A 3995-nucleotide genomic window follows, 5' to 3' on the forward strand; every position below is an offset into this window, starting at 1 on the left:
TTGTCATCTTCAAAAAAAGTTACCTGCACACTGCAAACTGTTTAATAAATTTGAACCTTATTGCTATCATGACAGTTGCTTTTTAACTACACTGAGACTTTAGCACGTGCTGTGGAAACGGGAGCTAACCGCGGCGAATAATAGAAACAAAGGCCTTTGTTTAGCAGATTAGGGCAAAACCGAAAAGTTCATCTCAGAAAATTCATACTATACTTGTACTTTACATGACTTGCATGATACCGTTAGACTGAAAAAAAAAATACAAAAAAAAGACTGCAGTAATTTAATGAGCGTTCGCTAGTCAGTGTCGCTGTAGGTAAATTTCGGTGCACGGATTCGAGTCCGTTTGCGCTGGGCATAGTATTTTGGTTAATTCGCCTCTGCATCGGCTAGCAGACGCCTTTAACCTTTTAACCGCTTTGAAATGTTCACCGAGCCGTGCTCGTGTCGTGTCGCCGGCGGTAGTACGAAGTTATACCATAGAGGAATAAATAAGGGAAGAGTTGTAGGTACCTCGATACATTTAGTAAATGCGAGTTATTTGTATAGGCATAGTTATAGTGACATCTAGCGACAATCATGCGTCAATCACGCATCAACTAGCGTAAATTATCAGTACTGCTACTTTTCAATAGATATCGCGACGAACGAAGAGTCTAATGCTCACCAATTTTTAGCTAATATTACAATTAATCAGTATTCTGTTTTCAATTCTTTCTGCTTGTAATAAATTGTAAACTGTTCTAATATTACATTTTTGGCAGACGAGACACTATTGACACCTAGTATCCAGTAGTGGTACTGACTTTTGACTTATCAGACCTCTGCGAACTGAGCTGGATATTGTTACGTCTTATATATCGGACTACGGCGGTTAAAGGGTTAAAAGAAATAGATATATTCGCTTGAGGCTATCTTGATCTGTGTGATATGTCTCTTTACATTCATTTGTTTTACAAAATAAATGAAATGTAACGTTATCTGAGTAAAGGGACCTAATTGTTTAATTGTTGATGGCGCTTACGTCCCGCGGCGTCGTATTTGTACACGAACAACGCTCATAACGCCGTAAGCGCCATCGACAATAAGGTAATGTCACAAATAACCATTATTATAACTGTTCCGGGACAAATACTTAAGAAGGCTGTGCAATCTTCGTTCTTCTAAAACAATATATTATTAGTACTCGTCCTGTGATACTTACATTTTTAGAAACTTAAGATAAAATAAATTAGTAATTTTATTTTTATAGACATTTAATATCATGAATTTAAGGATGAAAATAAGGCAGATGTTTGCTAGGCTCATAATTTTTTATACCTACTCGGTATTTTGATATAAAAGTTGAAATGCAATTGTAAAATTTTAGGCATAATTTATTCAGGATAATAAACATATTGATGTTAGGTGAAATTTGTTTCAAGTACCTCATTATTTGGGTATCTTTATTTATTTTTAATTTATGTGGTTTCATAATAATCATATAGCCGGATAAGCAAATCTTGTCATTAAGAAAGGCGCGAAAATCAAATTTTCTATGGGAGGATGTTAATACTTCGCCCCTACATTTTTCTAATATGTTCGTACCTAACAAGATTCGCTTGACCGTCTATTATACCTAGTCAAATATAGGTTTACATACATACATACAATCACGCCTGTATCCCATGAAGGAGTAGGCAGAGCACATGAAACTACTCAAGTTTCAGTGCCACTCTTGGCAATAAGGGGTTGACAGAAAACGAAATTGTGACATAAAGTGTAAACTTTAGACAACAAAATGATTTTGTGTTAACTGAATTTATTGTCAGATAGAGTCAGGCCGAACTAAGGGTCTGATCACACCGGAATGGCAGCGACGCAGCGAGCACTTTTAGTGTGAAATACATTCAAACTTTACGGCCGCGCGACGTGTTTGAATTAGTCAAGTGATACTAGTATTTTTAAATATGTTGATAAAGTATAAAATGACCTCGGCAGCTGCCACCCACTTCTCGCCGCTGCCATTCCGATGTAAGCCGAAAGCCGACCCTAAGTGCGTTTCATATTATACGATCCGATATCGGAAATCGGAAGGATTTTAAAGACAATAAAAACTTTGAACTTTGAAAAAAATCAAAGATGGCGGCTTAAATGTATGGGATATCGGTCCTACATCCGATATCGGATCGGATAATGTGAAAACGCTGACTTACTCTGGTGGCGACTTTGATGGCATCAACTGTTGTAGTCTATTTAATTTTTCCCCTCACTAGCTCGGAAACACGTGTTTTGTCCTTTAATATCAGCGGGTAAAAACGCATTTTATCCACTAGTGGGTAAAGTAATTTGACCTTGAATAAAGTCAAATTAACTGCTTTAAAATTGATAAAAGTAGGTAAATCTTGTAATTAAGATGATTTACCACCTGTGGAACTACTGGAAGCAATGATAAACGTATTTTTTTGCGTTGTAGTTTCCTCGCTATAGTGAGGGGAAAAGTTTTGTGTTACACTCGGGTGCAAATGTATTTTACTTCTCGTGTGTTAAAAAACTCGCAAGTTCAGGATTCTATTCTCGAACCACTCGCTTCGCTCGTGGTTCAACTATAGAATCCTTTCACTTGCTCGTATTTCAATTCCACACTCGGCGTTAAAATACAACTTTGCCCCCTTGTATAACAAATAACTATTAAATGTCCGACTTCTACGAAATTATTTATATTTTATTGTTACAGATTATTATTGTTTTTAATCATTATGATTTGATTTTACAGCCGAACCAATAAATAAATCTATGATCAATTTGTATTATTTTCTTAGAAACACGATTAAGATCACCTATGTAATATGTATATTTAGTGTTGACTTATAAAACTTTAAAAATCCAATTTACTATTCTTAAATTTATTTTTGAGAACACCACCTGCTTCAATTTACATTTTATTTTTATTGGGCGTAACATTGACTTACGATTATTTTAGTCTACGTCTCAATATAGCTAAGAGCTCCCGTCTGTTATAGCTTTGAAAATGTATTATACATATACATATGTATATGTAATTTTTATTAAGCAGAAACGTCTGCTAACGATTCTAAACATTTTTATATTAAAGGAAAAAAACCGGCCAAGTGCGAGTCGGGCTCGCGCACAAAGGGTTCCGTAGCAGCAAATATAATAAACTTATTATGTCAATTTATACACCTGCCAAAATTACAGTTAAATCAACCTATCTCAAAAACTATAAGAGATACTTTGATCAAACCAAAAATCGTTGAAAGAGTTAATTAGCATGCATCACCTCTATTTTTTTTAGAATTTTATACCCCGTAGTTATAAAAATAGAGGGGGGGGACATACTTTTTACGACTTTGAGAGCTGATATCTCAAAAACCGTTCACTTTAAGAAAAATGTTTTTTAGAAAACTTTATATCATTTTAAAAGACCTTTCCATTGATACCCCACACGGGTATGTACATCGAAAAAAAAATTTTCATCCCTCAGTTACATGTATGGGGGGCCCCACCCCCAATTCTTTTTTTTACTATTTAGTGTCATAATTTTGTAGCGGTTCATACAACACATATTCCCATCAAATTTCATCACTGTAGTACTTATAGTTTCCGAGTAAATCGGCTGTGACAGACGGACAGACGGACAGACGGACAGACGGACAGACGGACATGACGAAACTATAAGGGTTCCGTTTTTGCCATTTTGGCTACGGAACCCTAAAAATGGAAAAATGTACGCTTCCGGCGGGACTTGAACCCGCACCATTTTTGCAATCCGTGCAATGCTCTTACCAATTGAGCTACGGAAGCCACGCCGGACTTCGCAAATCTTTCCATGCCTTTCCTTTTTTTACACGTCTTAGGGTGACGTCTAGCGCCATCTACCGACAGACTATTACATCTTGCACGGATTGCAAAAATGGTGCGGGTTCAAGTCCCGCCGGAAGCGTAAATTTTTCCATTTTTTCCTTTAATATAAAAATATGTATATGTGTTATGAA

This window comes from Leguminivora glycinivorella, chromosome 4 (assembly GCF_023078275.1).
Source record: "Leguminivora glycinivorella isolate SPB_JAAS2020 chromosome 4, LegGlyc_1.1, whole genome shotgun sequence".
Classification (NCBI taxonomy): domain Eukaryota; kingdom Metazoa; phylum Arthropoda; class Insecta; order Lepidoptera; family Tortricidae; genus Leguminivora; species Leguminivora glycinivorella.